This window comes from Ambystoma mexicanum, chromosome 3p, assembly GCF_040938575.1.
Source record: "Ambystoma mexicanum isolate Mex_15411 chromosome 3p, UKY_AmexF1_1, whole genome shotgun sequence".
Classification (NCBI taxonomy): Eukaryota; Metazoa; Chordata; class Amphibia; order Caudata; family Ambystomatidae; genus Ambystoma; species Ambystoma mexicanum.
The window spans coordinates 757,684,721-757,702,553 of NC_090925.1; the positions used below are offsets into that span (position 1 = coordinate 757,684,721).

Below are 17,833 nucleotides of genomic sequence, written 5' to 3' on the forward strand. Positions count from 1 at the left end.
TGGATGAAATGGGCAAAGTGGACGAAATGGGCAGAGTGGTTGAAATGGGCTGAGTGGATGATACTGACAGAATAGATGAAACGGACAGAGTCGAGGGAATGGACAGAGTGGATGGAATGGATAGAGTGGGTGGAATGGATAGAGTGGATGGAAAGGATAGAGTGGATGGAATGGATGAAATTGATTAAATGAATAGAGTGGATAGAGTGGATGAAATGGATAGAGTGGATGAAATGGATAGAGTGAATGAAAGGGTCAGAGTAGATAGAACAGAGAGTGTAGAAGGAATGGATAGAGTTGACAGAATGGATGAATGGATGGAATTAGATTGAATGGATGGAATATGTGGAATGGCTGAAATAGAGGAAATGAATTGAGTAGATAGAATGGATGAAATGGATAAAGTAGATAGAATCGATTAAATGGATAGAGTGGATGAAATGGATCGAGTGGACGAAATGGACAGAGTCGACGATATGGACAAAGTGGATGAAATGGGCAGAGTCGATGGAATGGGCAGAGTCGATGGAATGGGGAGAGTCGATGGAATGGGCAGAGTGGATGGAATGGGTAGGGTGGATGGAATAGGTAGAATGGAAGGAATGGGTAGAATGGATGAAATGGGTAGAGTTGGTGAAATGAATAGAGTGGATGAAATGGATAGAGTGGATGAAATGGATAGAGTAGATGAAATGGATAGAACAGACAGAATAGATAGAGTGGATGAAATGGATAGAATGGATGGAATGGATAGAGTGGATGGAATGGATAGAGTGGATGAAATGGATAGAGTAGATGGAATCTATAGAGTGGATGGTATTGATAGAATGGATGGAATGGATGGATGGATGAATAGAGTGGATAGAATGGATAGAGTGGATGGTATGGATAGAATGGATGGTATGGATAGAATGATGGCATGGATAGAGTGGTTGGAATGGATAGAGCGGATGAAATGGATAGAGTGGATGGAGCCCTGTTCACGTGTCTAGTCTCGGGCGGTCAAAGATAACCATCATATCACATCACTACGCTTGCTCTCTACTCTACACCATCATTCAACTAGAACACAGCCATACCCCTGATTAATTCGGCCTAATAAAATGCAGCTAGCCGAGCACATTCCAGCCTAGTTGCTCACATATGCGTCCTTCAGGCCTAACGCAGCCAGAGCCCAGTCTAGGTGTCCACCTACCAGACTGCACACATACAATTGATATCTCCAGCACCACACCTATCGCTAGGATGCAGCTACCACCCGGCAATTACATCAGCTGCTCACATATTCGGTGCACCCACGCACCCTGCGACTCTATCTCTCTCTACTGACTAGAACTACGGTTCCCGAGGGCATTCGACCGATCAACCAGCACTTTGAGGTCATACCAATGATACTTAGAGTGCTATATAAATGCCAAGCAACATAACATAAGATCTGGGTACCCACAGATCCAACTTAGATGGTCTCTGGTTCTTAGCTGGCGATTGCAAAGTTCAGGAGTGTCTGGCGGCATTCCCTGCACTTAGGTTTGCATTGGCTCACTGACTCAATTTGGGTGGGTTTTTGAGGTCAGCCCCTACACGTGTTTGATCAGTCAGCACAATGACAGCACCATTGGAAATGCTATGTTTACCATTTGCCCTCCACCTCACGCCATGTATGGGAATTTCCATTGAGCTCGGAAAGGGGATGCCAGGAGTCTGTAGGACTCCCAGGCAGCATAGTGAATGCCATTTAGCCTGGTTTTCGACAGGGGGGGAGCGGGCATCCAATAATGAGTTCCCTAATGCATGGACTAACACAGTTGAAAGTACCCCTCACTGTGAATAGGAGATACACTTGCAATGGCAGCAGCCCCTCCTCTGCCATACCTCTTACCCACTTTCATCAGGCGCCCTTCCTCACAGCAGTGATTCAGTTTGCTTACTGCCATGTGCATGGTGATTGATGTTAATCAGTGCTCTCTGAGAACACTGTAGTGTTCGCTGCTTACATGTGCCCTGGGCTGACACAACCAGTGAAGACATCTTTGTTTGTGAATTCGTCCCACTGAAGGCACATACACCAAAAGAAGCACCACAGACCCCAGAAATACAGACAAAGTTACTGCAGAGATTTAACACAATAACTTAAGGGGGTTAATTCCTGCAAACATACAGACGCAATCACTGCAGCAGTGCAGACGTTCCTCCATGTTGTGGCATATTTAATAACAAAGCTATATTTATTCAACTATTGATGAAAAAAGAACTGTACATCGGTTTAAAAGGTCACCGGATGGAAATGCCCTTCTAGGGAGCAGATCATGTAGCGACTCTCAGCTTTGTCCTCTTCACTCCCTCTTCAGGTAAGGACAGTCACAGCTTGTCGTTGCAGTAGTCGGTGTCACAGCAGTAGCCCTTTTCTCCATATTTCATTTTGATGATATGGCACAGGCCTCGGGTGGCACAACCTCCCAGTGGCTTTCCTGTGCTTGGGAGAGAAGCAAAGGAAAACACGAGAGGCATATATCAGGTGTACTTCAGATGGGAAGGTAAACAGCTCATCTCTACCCTAGGTATGAAAATAACTTTTATTATATCGAAGAGTGCTACAATCCTTATCCAAAGTAGAGATACCTTCCCTGATCTCTAAAGGCCTATTGAAATGCATAAAACTCTTTTTGGGGATTGGTGGAAAGCACCTAATCACAATAGAACAGTTTTTTTTATTTCCCTAGACAATGCTTCTGTTTAGGGATAAAACAGGGATTTTTAAATCTTTTTTTATAATTTATTTTTTGACATTCAATACATTTGTGATTGAAAATATTTCCCACTTTTGCCAGCACACGCTTCAAGTGTAAACTTTTCTTTAGGGCATATTCAAGTATGTTGTTAGTAAAAAGTGAGCAGGACATGGATACACAATAAAAACTACTATGTTTCAGCATTCAACAAACACTCATAAAACATGTCTGGAGAATAATAAAATTATTAGTCACCCCAAAATGAAATATTGTTGTACAATATTAATACATTGTAAAAAGCATAAAGAAAGAAAAATACAAGTTGGACAGAAATAGTAAAAAAACTTGTAGCGAAAACAAATTAAAAAGCTTGTATTTGATTAAAGTTATAATAAGCATACAAATAACATTGTAAATCTCTTACCGATTGATTGTGTTGGGAGTAAATGTATTGCAAATTTAAACTTGTGGTTACTAATTACCTTTCTTAAATATGAATTCCTCCTGATACCTTTACTATGTTGTGATGTAATTTTGTGTAGATAACTAGTTGAAAAGGCAAAATGCAGCCGAGACTCTATTGTGCCCGGATCTATGAACTGAGCAAAGGATTGAAATCCAATGCAATTCTGCCCATTCTGTGCTGTCCTGAGCATTTTCACATAAAATTCCGAAACTGCATTACTACAAATAAAGAACACAGTTGGACTGATGAGTATTCTAAATTAGTAATTACAAAATGGGGCCTTATTTTACAAACCAGTTAAAGTATATTTGGTAGATTTCTGCTTTGTAGTGATTTCCTTAATTGAAGATTTCACTGGGCATTCTGATCAATCACATTCAATCACTGGCTGCAATTGTTAGTCGTTGTCTTCTTATAGTTGTAATCTAGCATCCTGAGACATCAACGTTGGATGATTACTTTAGTGCTATAACAATTTATAATATAATCCTTAAGTATATAAGAAAAATATCCATCATAGCCTTTCTTCTCCACTGACTCAAACGTATTTACCTTTATATATAAATTCTTCAGCCCGTGTTCGGGATGGCATAGCAACGCGTGTAAGCACCAGCTCAGTACCATCTTAACTCTAAATTATAGCATTTACATTTGAAGGACTATTCTTCAATCACAGAAAACGTTGTGTGCTGACAAACAGCGCTGTGACCAGCTTTACTATCCAGCAAAACTTTGCAAACCTTACTGCTCATGGTCAAAGCGCTGTTTGTCAGCACACAACGTTTTCTGCAACTGCACATTGGAGTGGATTGGGGTACCTCTTTGTGCTGATACTGCTGCTAGTGACCTGCATCGAGTTTTTGGAGAGCTGCGCACCTATGCTAGGTTACACCGCACTTCTACTACTATTCTTCAATCATCTCGTTACTCACTGTCATCATGGTGGCCATCTTTCAGTGGTGCCACTTATACTCAATGCTTGTTTCTGATGTACTATTTCTCATTTGGAGCAGGATTAATGTAATGTACCCAACCAAAACAAATTATTAAATATGAATGAATTCCGGATAGTACGAACCTGCACGTTCCATAAATAATCAATACATTTTCTAGACTGACAAATCAATAACACAGAGAGGAAAACATTTAGTAACAAAACAAAGTGATCTCCGTTTCACATGCTAAGAGTACACTTAAGCACTGCATAATTAAAAATATCCCAAAAGCTAAGTTAGTAAAAGCAAGGCGAGATTGCAGAGTTCATACTGATTTTGAGGTTGAAACTGAAATGATTATGCAGAGATTTAAAGAAAGGGGTTATGTGCCGAGTCATTTAAGGAAGACTATGCAGTGTTTGATATTTCATTTACACCCTTTAGCATTATGCTGTACATTGTTAGAACACTAAGTTAATCATCCAACTTGGATCACTAACTGTTTTGACAGGAACTACATTACAAATATAAGAAGATAATTACACCAAGTGATTGGATGTGACCAGAATGCCCATTTAATTCTCCAGTTAAGTAAATTGTCACAACGCAGAAATCTACCAAATATACTTTAACTGGTCAGACTTGTAATTGTTACTTTGGAATATTGTAGTCATCAGCCCAACAGTGATAATTTATTTGTATTAATTATTTTTTTCATTTGTGGTTTAACTGTTTTTCACAGTTTTTACAAGATTTGTGTCATCTTTGGGTATCTGTCCTTATTTCTTTTCTTGAAAACCTTGTCGGTCGTGGTCCTTATTTTTAAGGTTTGTTCTTATTCCCGTGAGTTCTCGATTAATGTATCAAGATGTAGGCTGTCGAATAACTTTACCACTGCAATGACTCCTTTTGTGGTTTTACCACACGTCAAGTGGTCCCACCAGTGTTGCTCTCCTAAAATCAGTGCATTTTTGAACAAGTGGCCCATGTGGGTTTCTCTGTTTTGTTTTGTTCCTTTGCACGTTAAAAGTAAATGTCTTAGGGTTTCCACGTTTTCCTTGATCTTACTGAAACGACATTTGTTGTTAGTTGATCTTCCTCGGATTGCAAGTATCTCGTTGGTTTTCAAGAGATTTAAACAGATTCTTAGGAAAGTTGTTCGTGTTCCTTTATCCGGAAATGTTTTCAAGTAATCAATTGTCTCGTTGACTTTTTGTGAATTCGGTGGAAGATGTTGGGTGAGTTTGTTTTTCGCTGCGTCCTCTAAGGTTTTGATCCAATCCCAGATTTTTAGTCTCGATTTTGTTTTGTTTGGATTTTCTTCTAGTTCACTCTCCGAGCTTCCTATTTCTGTAAGTAGGCCATTGTTTTTCTTTGCCCATACTATCATCATCTTGTTTTGTTTATTTTCCATTTCCTCTCTGATTAGTTCGAAGGTTTTGAAGTTAGAGATTTTGATTTTCCGGTATAGCATCAAGCCATTTAGTGTGACTGTCGCTTTCAGGGAGACCAGCGTAAGTTCTCTTCTTATTGACGCGATTGGTGTTGATTGTGGGAGGTTTAATGTTCTTTTCCAAATAAAACCTTCCAATCTTGACCAGATGCTGTCTGGTATCTCGGGCATCGCTTCTGTGCCCTATAGAATGGCCGGAATTGCCTTCGACTTGTAAAAGTTGATTGTCGCTTGTATCGAGAACCTGCCGTAATTTCTGCCCACCTTCTTTATTTGTGCCATCAACAGTTTTGTTTTCGCCTAAAGTTTTTCCTGCATTTTAGTTTCTTGTCTGCTGCAGTTGATGGTCACTCCTAAGTATGTAAAAGAAGTGACTTTTTCCACCTTTTGTCCCGCAATTGACCATCTTGAACTTTCCTTTGGTTTGTGATGTTTTTCTAAGATTAAGATTTCCGTTTTTTGGATATTAATTTTCTAGTCGACGTTGGAGACCTATTACCGTGTGGTCGAGTAATATTATATCGTCTGCATACTTGTATCAATGTAGTTTTGGAATATTTATGGGACAATGCTAAAGAAGCAAATGGCAGAAACAACACAGATAAGGAAAACGTGAATAATTATTTAATTATTTAATGATGGTTTCCTTCTCCACACTTGTTTAATGGGTGTTTGTTGACTGCTAAAGCATAATAGCTCTTATTTTGTTTATATGCAGTGTTCATTTTTTACTAACAACGCACTTGAATTTGTCCTGATGCAGAGTTTGTGCTCGAAACACGTGATACACTTCAGATGCCTTTGTCTGACCAGCCATTCAATCTTCTCCCCCATTCTCTCGCCACCCTCTTCCTTCCACACCACCCCACTCTAACATGCCTCTACCATATGCCCCTACACTCTTCAACAGGCTGCTTCACTACTGGATGTGGGTGTGCAGTAGACATCACAGCAGGCAGGGCTCAGGGGCAGAGAGTGCAATGTTATTTTTGGAGAAGAATAGAAGAGAAGCAGAAGAAGAAGAGGTTAGGGGATTGGCCATGGTGGAATGGTGAGTAAGAGGAGCATGGGGAACTGAAGAAAGTAAATGAACTGCAATAGATGGATTTGTACTCAAGCTCGACTAACTTTTCAGCTCAGGAATTTTAGTTACAACCCTAGGGGTGAGAGGAAGGTGCTGGTTGCCAGCGCAGAACCTTTATATTTTCCTATGAAAAAATCACATGATTATAGATATAAAATAGTTCACACCACTGCTCTTGGAAGGTTTGATGGTATATCTCTAATAAGAAACAGCTGTCTTCTATCAGTAATTCACTGTCTGGCCCTCTGAGGCAAGCGTTCTGGTCTTTCAAGAGCACGAAAATCCCAACAACATATTCATTGTGTGCACTTTCATAAATGAAGAAAGCACCCTCCACGTAGCAATGTTCTTCTTCCATTTTCAATTCTCTTAACCCATTTTTACCAAAAAATGTTATACACTGTTGGAGCAGATGATTTGAAGAGACCCATTGGCAGCACCCTATGGCATGGTCTCACCCAAAGCAAATGCTAACTACCAACTAACCTTTCAACCTCCCATCCTTCCATGACACATAATTCTGAAACGCTGCGTGCAAAACAGCCTTGACCATATCCTCAAAGCACATAATAACCCTGCATGAGCCCGGCAAGGACACCCCACAAACTCATACCTGATAGAAAGCACCCTGCCCTCCCCAGCAGGGCATACCCAGGCAGGGTTCCAACAGACCCTGAACCTCCCAAACCCCCTGGAAGCTTAGAAGCTCACCCACACAAAGAGCCCAATTTCTCCCAAGATGCATGCATCAATATTTCAGCAACAGCTGATTTGCTCTCCTCCCCTTACTCCTACTAACGTCCAACCAATCTCAATCAAAACCCATTCCTTTGCTGGTCCATAAGATCACACAAAACAAAAACAAATCTGGGTTTCATTCATCCCAATTTGGATGGACCGTCTGCTGGAGGGCAACCCAAAACAACACCCAATAAAGGAATCCCGTTTCCTCTCACTGCTCCAGTAAGACAACGTGGACTATTTACATAACCTGGAAGGTTCAGGCTCAAACAGTGTGTTTTGCTACATTAAAGCCACGTGCCAAAAGGGACCTCTTATCCCGGTAGGATAGCTCAGCGGCAATGTTCGCCTTGGAAGCAAGACGACACGAAGCAACACAGGTTCGATCCCGGTCCAACAATTCCTGTAACTCCTGTAACAGCACCTCGATGCATGCGGGCTATGTGAGTGCTTTAAAAATGCAGATAAATAAAATAAATCCCATGTCCCGAATGTCACCATTTGCTCCCCAATGCGGAATGGTGAGGTGGGGAACAGACCCCACCAATAAAAGAAGGGAAAACAGAACTTTAAAACGCTCAAAATTCGTACTATATACCAGCAATCGGTGGGCCACGTGATCGATTGAAAGACATAAATACATGTATTTGGATGCCGTCGTTGTGTGCTGTGGGAGAGGTGCTAACACCACTTCCTCGTTGCACAAGAAGCTTTTCCATCTCAGTCAAAAGAGTTTTTTTCACCCCAACACATGCTTATCTTCCCCCTGCTACTCCTTAACCCTGAATTATTGAGAGCAACTTCCCCACAGCAGCATTGAACTGTCCAGCGGCCTGTGATGTTCTTGGCGAGCTGTGCTGAGATATCTTCTGGACAATGGTAGGATGTGTGAAGAGGAATCTCAAGAAACCACATGTTTGGGATGGGAAGTGAATGGGAGGTGATTTGCAGCTGAGGTTTGATGTCCTTTTGAATGCCTATAAATTGGGTTATGTAGAGGTTATTGAGATAGGTGTGGATTTAGAGAAGTGTCGACTGTGAGCCTTTTCAAGATAGGTTAGGGATAAATACTTATCTAACTCAATGGAAAATCCCTTATTCTAAAAGTTTTGGTACATCCTGCTTAGAGAACAAAAGTGAAATCTTACGCTCCAAGGGTATGTGCCGACTCTCTGAAAGTACCAGGTAAGTCAATGTACCTACTTAGACTGTTCAAAGACTAGTCAAGATACGCTAATGCACCATTGTGTGTTTCCGCCAACTAACTGGGAAGATAGCTCTGTGGCAATGCACGGGTTTTGGAAGCAAGACCATGCTGAGCAAACACAGGTTTGAATCCCGCACCTGCGCTTGGGAGAAAAAAAACGAGCATGTTATAAATAGCCTGCCCTTCTACAATGAAACTAGCGCCTAGATACCTACGGGTTATGTGCTCTGTAAATAAATGAAATAATAACCAACAAATGGTCTTATCCTAACACAAAGAAAACTAAATAACATATGCTCAGCTGGTGTTCCTTCTTTCTTTTTTCAAGCGGTGGTGCAATCACACAGTATTGAAAACAATGGTTTAAACCCCTGTAAGGACCCAGGGGGTGTGGGGGAGACAACCAATCAGGTTGCGTAAAATGTGGGCTGAAAACTCCGATCTCAGCCTGCGTTCCACGGAACCACAGGCTGTCTCCCCCTCTGCAAACCGCCATCTAACCCCAGCCCCCATGCCTTCTAGTAACTTTAAAAAAAAAAAAATCCCAACCACCCTCCCCACTTACCTGACTGTTACGGCGGCGCTGCTTGTCACTGCCCGCAGCAACTTCCCTTTTATGGTCGCCATGGTCTCTGTATGCAGCCTTGTCTTCTATAACCAGGGCGGTCATCTTGGTAAAGTATTTTCCTGCATTCAACAGAATGCGCGCAGCGTCCTATCGAATGAAGGAATATGCTTTTTTTTGTTAGCACAACGGGTTACCCCGGGTTACCGCTTTGGTAGCCCACGGGATGCGGGCAGGAATTTTCTCCATAGGCAGCTCCTGTCAACCTCTTCTCTATTTGGCCACGCATGGTTTTTGGTAATGGTTACTGCGAGTCACTGCACAGACCCTCGGGTATGCAGTAGGATGAGGTGGTTTACTGCCGAAAGGTCTTAGTGACCATCCCTCTGCTACCACTTGTTGTAACGGCGGGGCTCTATAGCAGTCACCCCAATTACCAGCAGAGAGACACTTAGGCCCATCAAAAACTCCCACCTCTTTTATTTCTCGCCAACTGCAGGCAAGGCTGGAGAGGGAGGTCGAAGAACAGTAAGGAAGATAACACCCCAGAAACGAAAGAAGGACTTGTAAAATCCCCACTACTTTATCCTGGTGACATTGTCCTGTTGAGAAACTTTGTCCGGCCTTGGTATAAGCCTAGGTTTGATGCAGTGCATCATAGAGCAGGCCACATACTATGCAGGTAAACTGAGAGGTAAGAAGGTCTGGAACTACATTGGAGACCTTAAGCCCTGCCGAGGTGAGACCGCCTCCCGCCCAAACGAAGACAATTTGATGCAAGAAGAAGAACAAGACAAAAAGAAGAACCACAACCGTGGCTAACCCGGTCCAGGACCAAATCGTTTGGGAAGGACACGTAGACTTGGCACATTATCCTTTCCTTGCAATAGGTATTCATTGAGAAAGTACAGGTTGTCCGAGATATATGGTCCCCAATTGACGTATGTCCTGTCAAGAGTCTTTCATTGAATTCATGATACAGTCAGAAACAGAGCGGATGATTCCTTCATGATTGTTTTTTCACGCTTTTCTGCTTTATGTGGCTCAAACCTACCCACAGTTGACCCACGGGGACCCATCCATCATTGGCCTACTCAAGAAGCTGTTCCCACCAAATCAGAGGTGGAAAGATACATGTGTTGCTCACGAACTGCCAACTGAATGCACTCTCCCAGGCTTAGGTGATCAGAGGTGGCAACATTAGGGAACACGCAGCCCCTCCATGTTCATTCTCATTACCTTGAGAAGGTACACTCAGCCTGGTAATCGTCCAGGGTCCCAGGGCTGGTAGGATCCATTCTCCCCAATCCAGAGTCACCTATCACATGAACATATAATATGTTTCAGGAGTCAATGGTCTCCCTGTGACCCTGCAACATTATACATTTAAACATGCAGAGGCGGTCCCAGGAGGAGCCACCAGATATGGCTATCCAATATGAGAATTAAGCCCCATAGGACATATATCTAGTTCCCCTAAACTGACCAATGTGAATGCCTGATAGGTTTCAGGGACGGGGCTGGGTTTTGTAACGTCGAATTCATGTTTTTCTAGAGTGATCCCTGTCGTTTTGTTATATAATAAAGACAGTAAACTTTGCCCCATGGCTGACTCTTCCGTTCTTGCATTGGGGAGTTTTTGATGGGCTTGAGTGTCTCCCTGCTGGTAATTGTGGTGACTGCTATAGCGCCCCGCTGCTACAAGCTCACCAAAAATTAATGAGGCCAGTGACACATTTGTTACTAGCAACAAAACGACCTCTTGGCACAGAGCCCCGGCAAATTAATGTCCAGTTCATTTCAGGCCAGAGTGTAATATCCATGGAGGCCTGGGGTGGATGACAGCTAAGAACATTGAGTGCGTTGGTAAGGAGGTATCCACTAACTGCCACATGCTTTAGAGTTGCAATCAAAGAGAACAGAATGTCATCATCATAGTCATTGTACCTAAGCCACCAGTAGGCTACAAAGAACATCCTGATGTAGTAGTCAACAAATGCAAACATAGGATCAGGAACAAAAGAGGATGTCATTCTTTGATCACAGATGAAATTGTGAGATGCACCAGACATCATGCTGCTAACTCCCCAACTAGCACTATATCTGCATAGAGTTGGCAGACAAATACTCAGTGGAAGGCCTACTGACTAATGAGTATAGAACCCTTCCTCTGGAGCGTATAGATATTGAGTTAAGACCAACCTCACCCATACTCAGAGAAAGAGGGTGCAGAGCTGGTGAAGGACTGGTGCCTAAAACTGTAATACTCCCTATTGGGGCAAGCATAAGACACACAGGCGTGCCCAGTGAAACAATTGAGAATGATACATGCACCGAAGCAGATGATAGTGATAATGGTCTGGACACAGTTCTTTGACAATTGGGGGCAGCCAGGTATGGTGCAATAGCCCTCACTTCAGCATCATGTGCCATTACCTCTATATCCACATTTTTCATTCTGTCCTGGAACACTGTAGGTCCAGCCAAAAATGTTGTGCATGACAGCTGGTGTCAGTGTATCAGTCACTATCATAACATTTGCTTCCAAAAATGTGCCCCTGTGTGAGATTCCGATGGAAGACTATGTCTGTCATTCCATCAATGCCTCTAAAGGGAGGGCTGGGAGACCAAGTGTTGGAATGTCAACATGGGTTGACCAGGCCATTCATGCTATAATTGTCACACCAAATATAGATTCTTAAGAACTGCAAGAGTTACAATTTCAAATGGAAAATGGGAGTTGTCTGTTATTGGAGAATGGCAACAGGGACACAACAGTAACATTTATAAAACCCCAAATTGAAGCATGGAAAATTGTATGGCGGGGTGATGCCTGTATTGTACTTATGGGCGACTCAATATTCAGTTGGAGCCACTTCCACAAACTACGGGCATTACAGATGGGGAGGAAGAGACATAGGATATCCCAGACTTCTCAGCATCCTGTCCGAAAAGACACCATAAAAATACTCTGCTACCGACTCCAACTTGACTCTCAGTGATGTGGGCAGCTTGCAATAGTAGGATCACTGGGGATCTCCCACCAGTTAATACTTTTGCAGGTGGGAATCGTACAAGTTATATCGATTATATTCTTCTCAATTTGGCAGCATGGACTTAAATGAATGAATTTGCTGCCATTAATAGGCTGGACAGTGATCATCGGCCGGTACATCTAACATGGATAGCTCCTCAGAACGTTATAGCCAGTGAACAATCCAAACGGGCTACGAACAATCTTATGATAGGAATCACTGGCCATTCCAAATCATTGAGATGGATGTATTGGGGGAAATATACAGGAGTATATTACCACTCCTGGAGAGAGTACTTGCTGGCTCACCAATTGGCACTGATGGGCTATTGGGTACTTTTAAAGAAATGGTGACTGAAATCAATCCTTTAATAACGATGCCTAAGGAATGAATAAAGAATAGCTCTATAAAGAGTGTTCCATGGTTTGATGGGGAAACAGCTGCGAAATTGTTCTAACAATGAGTTACGAGCATCCAAGCAATCCTTTAAAAACCTACGAGCCGCAAAAAAGGGGGCATGCCCAGGGAAACTGGGATTCACTTCTAGATGAAATCAAGGGAAATGACAGCATTAGAGTTTGGAAGCTGAATACAATGGTAGCTGCCAAAGATAGTCGCAGGTTATAGCGCAATGTACCCAAGAGTGGACTGAGTAGTTCAAGGAGTTATATCCAGAGGGCAGAACACATTTTATACAAGACCCAATAATTGAGGAGGAGAAAAGAGGCAATTCTAGCTCAAAAAATAAACAAGGCATCTAGTCCAGACAGGCTAACAGCTGAACTCTTCACAGCAGAAGTAAGAGTGTGGGCACATTTCTTTCATCATTAGTTTAATCCAGCAGCTGCTCTTGCAGCTGGCATGGGCATTTGCAGAAATTGTCCCTATTTACAAAAAGTGTGGCAGAGATGAGCCATGCAGTTCCAGGCCCATTTCTCTTTTGGAAGTGGTAGGGACGATCGATGCCAGGGTCCGTCTAAGCAGCGTTGAAGAATGGGCGGGAGGACATAATGCCATTAGCCACTTGCAGGTGAGCTTTGTACTCAAAACCAGCACCATTGATCAATGTTTTAGATTATTGATGTTAATTCAAAAATGTGTCCTTTTGAGGAAATAAACCTCTATGTCTTGTTTATTGATTTACAAACAGCATTCGACGAAGTCCCCCAAAACTGAAATTGATGATTGTGGGTAATCCTAACTACCTTGCCAAATTGGACACCACTTACAAATCATTCAGGTTAGGAACTGTGGAAATTCATCCTCAACCAAAATTAGAAATACTAGCCGTGGTTCTAGACCAGTCCCTTAATATGAGAGCTCAAGTGAGCAGCGTCGTCTCAGCTTCCTTCTGCTATGTGAAACTACTAGCCCACCTGAGACCCTTCATGTCGCAATAGAATGCTGAAACCATTGCCAGAGCCATCATTGGCGCAAAGATCGACTATTGCAGCAGCCTCCTTGTCGGTCTGTGCAAAGTCGACGCCAACAGACTTAAAGTAGTTCAGAACGGAGCAGTCCGCAAGCTCGGCGGGATCATGTCTCAGCCGCTCGACATACTTTACACGGGCTGCCCGTCGAGGCCCGTTCCAAATTCAGACTATTGACAATAGTCTTCAAATGTGGAATTGGCATAATGCCCAAATATTTGCAAGACCAAATCCACGATAAGGTCAATTGCAGGACATTAAGATCAAGTAACCAAAGCCTGTTGGCACTCCTACGTTGTAAACTCAAGAAGGTTGAGAATGGGGATTTTTTTATTGCTGCTCCTAAACTTTGGAACTCACTACCTCATTCCCTCAGACAGCACTCCTCCATCACGACTTTCAAGAAGGATCTCAAGACTTGGCTCTTCTACTGAGTACATTTTACTGACAAAACTCATCTTAATATATAGGGGGTGGGTGGGTCTGGAATAGGGGAAAGGGTGCTTGTGGCGAACCCCCAAAAATACAAAAAATAAATCAATTTCGAGGAGTTTTTTTCTGTAAATCATACTTGTAAAAAAAAACATTGAAATTGCACCCATCGATGGATGAAATTACATAGAACTATATAAATGGGGTGGTTGATGAACTAACGGCAACCCTTACTGACGCCCCATCATTTGGAGTCGACAAGTTTGTCTTGCTTTTATTCGCAGATGATGCGGTTTTATTGTCCCTCACTCTGACAGGCTTGAAAAAACAACTAGTAGTCTTTCAAGAATTCCGCAATACCAGTGGGCCTTGCAATTAAAAGGAAAAAACAAAAGCAATGGCCATCTCTCCCCCCTGGAAAAGGAGTTCAAAACTCTTACTCCCTATTGGGGAATCGCTGATGCAACACGTGAATATGTATGATTACTTAGGATTTAGGATGACGGCCAATGGTAGCTGGAATGTCCAGCTGGTGAAAGCGAGGCTAGTTTCATCGAGATATGCCGCTGCCACAAACAGCTTCTCCAGAGAACATGGTCAAGGTGCCTTTCGAGCTGTCTTAAGACTACATGAGCTCTAGGCCAGGCAAGCCACAATGTATGGGGCTGCACTCTGGGAATGTCGTTCATGTACTACTACACTATCCATAACCTAGAACACATTTGTATACAACATGTTAACGCCAGTTTTATAGTCATCTTTTTTATATAGCATGTTTTCTAATTCATAATATTGGGCCTCATTACAAGTCAGCCGGTCCGGAAATCCGCTGCCACTGTTGTTTTCGGACTGGCTGATTTCTAGTCCTGCAAGCGGGAGGTGTCACCCCCGCCAGGTCTGACCTGGGGGGAGTGACACAACCTGCCTGCAGGCGGACATGGAAAACACCGGCTCTGGCATCGACGGAACCAGTGTTTCCTATGGGACTCCATGGGAAGGGGGATTTACAGAATTCCGCCTCCAGAATAACCGGGTCACCGGGGGTGTAATGCCCCAGTGATTCCGGCAATCACGGAGGCGGAATGGTATTACGGGTCCGGCGGCAGCCTGCCTGTTTTTCCGGCACAGCTACCGCTGGACTCGTAATGAGGCCCATTAAATTGATGTTCTATATTTCGGATTAATGTATTGAGTTTGTATACCTACTGATTTGATATTAAATAAAGGGGTTTACGAATTAAAAATGTAATCAATTGCTGATCTGAATGTATATCTAATGAAAAATCAATTCTAATGGTGACAGTCAGAGCCAAATTTGACCCAATTTGGGCTCATGCAGTTTGAGCACCTGGTGGATTGCTTTCCCAAGCACACCTTGCCTTAGGGACCATGCTTAAAAGCAGCGCTTTAATGAGTCTGGGGATAGCCAGGCCAGAGCCCCAGTAGTCTCCAAAACACCTCTCCCCTCTCCCTGCAGTTAACCATAAAAGCGATTCTGCTTGCCCACGCGCTTAGGAGTCCATAAGGCCGACTGCTTCCAAGCAATGAAATGAGCAGCACGTAGTGCTGTGACACGTTTCAAAGGGAGGTGTGGTTATTTACAGCAGTGAATTAGCGATTTACAAACAGTGCAAGGAACTGCTTTCAGGGTTGTTGCACATGTGAAAGCTAAGCAGCTATCATTTAAAAGCAGTAAATGGAAAGCACGTAAGAAAGGTAGCAGCAGTGGACAACCCAAGCGCCTCACATACAAAGGTAACGGCTAACCTTCTTTTTCTTCTTAATTATCGGAGGCGTGGGCGGACCCAAGCAGGCGCTTCCCCATCCTATAGGATGATGTGCACCATTTAACGGCTAACCACCCGAGTATATATGGCTAATGGTTTGTAAACGTTTTACTGTTAGGGCGAGTGTTGTGACAATTGACATCAGCACAAGTGTGTGTTAAGCGCTCAGAAAGACTGCATGCTTAAATCACATTCACACACATATTTGTGCAATATATATTTGTGAAATATAAAAATATATTGTCATTCTTATCTTCCCAGAATGCCCTTTGATTTTATGCAAATGAAAGAGAAGACCACATTGCTGATTTTGTCCCCTTCGCCATATTTTCAAAAGAGATGCATTTACAGAATTAAGATGTTTTACTCACTGAATGAATTGTTTCTATACTGAGTGAGCGTGATCTATTTACAGATAGTGATTTATTTACAAACAGTGCCAGAGAGAGATGTCTTTTCAAGATGCAGACTGGATGCAAACAAGAGCATGTGCAACCATACTGAATGACCCAAAATACATGCTTGCAGGTTCCCATAGTGAATTGCTTGGGACCTGAGCCACCTGCCCCCCTTTAGATCACGCCACGCACCCGTCATGCCATGCTCATCACTTAGACCACACATACTTAAAACAGCCACCCAACCCGTTGATTTCTCATCCCACTTAAAGCATTGCTTAAAACCCACAGAGTTGTGGGGTCCAGAGATCTCCTCTGCGCTGCCCTTCGCTGCCATTTACATCATTCACCAGTTATACCTACAACGAATGTTAAAATCGGCTACACCAGTCCCTCGAGCAAAGACATGACTGACTGGGAGATCAACTGACTAGAGACTGTCAAAACACTGAGGCTTTGGCTACCATTTAGGCTAGCCCCCTTTCTTGCACTTAGCAGTACAAAAACCTCTAGATGCCCCCCAACACACACGCAAGAGTCTTGCCATCTCTTCACAGGCTTACAGCAATTGTTGACCCCCACCCGAACACTTTCCTAGCCCATCAGGCGCTTCGTTCATCCATCCTTGAGCCAACCTACTGAGATGTCTTCCTCTGATCACTCTGCAGCAGGTGCATTATCCCCCTGTATTGCTTTCTTGGATGTTAACTTGTGAACTGCAGGTTAGACCTGGCTCTCTGTAGAAGAAGAAATAACACTTAAGTCTAGCTTACTCGGATTCGAACCGCTGACCTTCAGGTTGCAGAAATACCTGTGCAGCAGGCGCTTTAGCTAATTGAGCCAGCCCTATAGCTCGCCTTGCCTTTTTGGTACATATCCTGGACAGTGACTGTCCATAGCTAAGGTGTCCTGTGCTCGGAAAGACATGTACCTTTCAGGAAATGTCAAATAGTTTCAATTACTCGCCCTGGGGAGGGGGGTTGGGAGAAGCCGGTGTGTACACACTCGACACTCACCAGTGTAGTCTCGGTAGGTCATGCAGTGTGTCTCTCTGGGTTTGCACTGGTTCCGGATACAGAAGTCCCGCTGACAGCCGAAACAGATGAGCGCGTCACCTGGGAAGAAGGGAAAGAGTGTGGAGGAGAGGGGTGGACAGAGTGGAGAGAGAAAGGGACATGAAGCAGGAGGCAGACAAAACAGTGAGAAAAGGATCAGGAGAATAATTAAGACATCCCATTGTCCACACACACTTAATCCGTGGCCTCTCAGTGGTGGGCGAGGAAGCAGGCATTTCAGTTTTGGTTTCTAGTTTTGGATGAACTGCGTCGCAATCAACCAGTGCTCCACTGTTCTGAAGTCCACGTAGGGGACAAGGGAGATAAGCAGGATTAATGTCTGCTATCAGGCTAAGCGAACAGGTGCGCTATGGTATTTGAGGTAAAAGGTCAAAGGGGATCATCAGTAGTAAATTGGATGGAGAAGGCCACCTACGTTTGCACCTCTGTGCAAAAGGTCTCCTTCATGCAATTTTAATAATTGCCAACATATGGTGGGAAGCAAAAGTGTGAAAA

General features: G+C 43.3%; 1 long non-coding RNA gene across 2 annotated transcripts in view; it reads right to left on the reverse strand.

Annotated features, from left to right (window-relative positions):
• Window positions 1–2,206: 2,206 nt before the first annotated feature.
• The window catches only part of LOC138579595 (uncharacterized), a 71,970-nt gene continuing 56,343 nt past the window's right edge, over window positions 2,207–17,833 (reverse strand). For both annotated transcript variants that reach the window (XR_011304090.1, XR_011304089.1), the window contains exons 2-3: window positions 17,279–17,377; window positions 2,207–2,473 (exon numbers count right to left, since the gene is read on the reverse strand). This is a non-coding gene — a long non-coding RNA (uncharacterized lncRNA). The remainder of the gene's footprint in view (window positions 2,474–17,278; window positions 17,378–17,833) is intronic.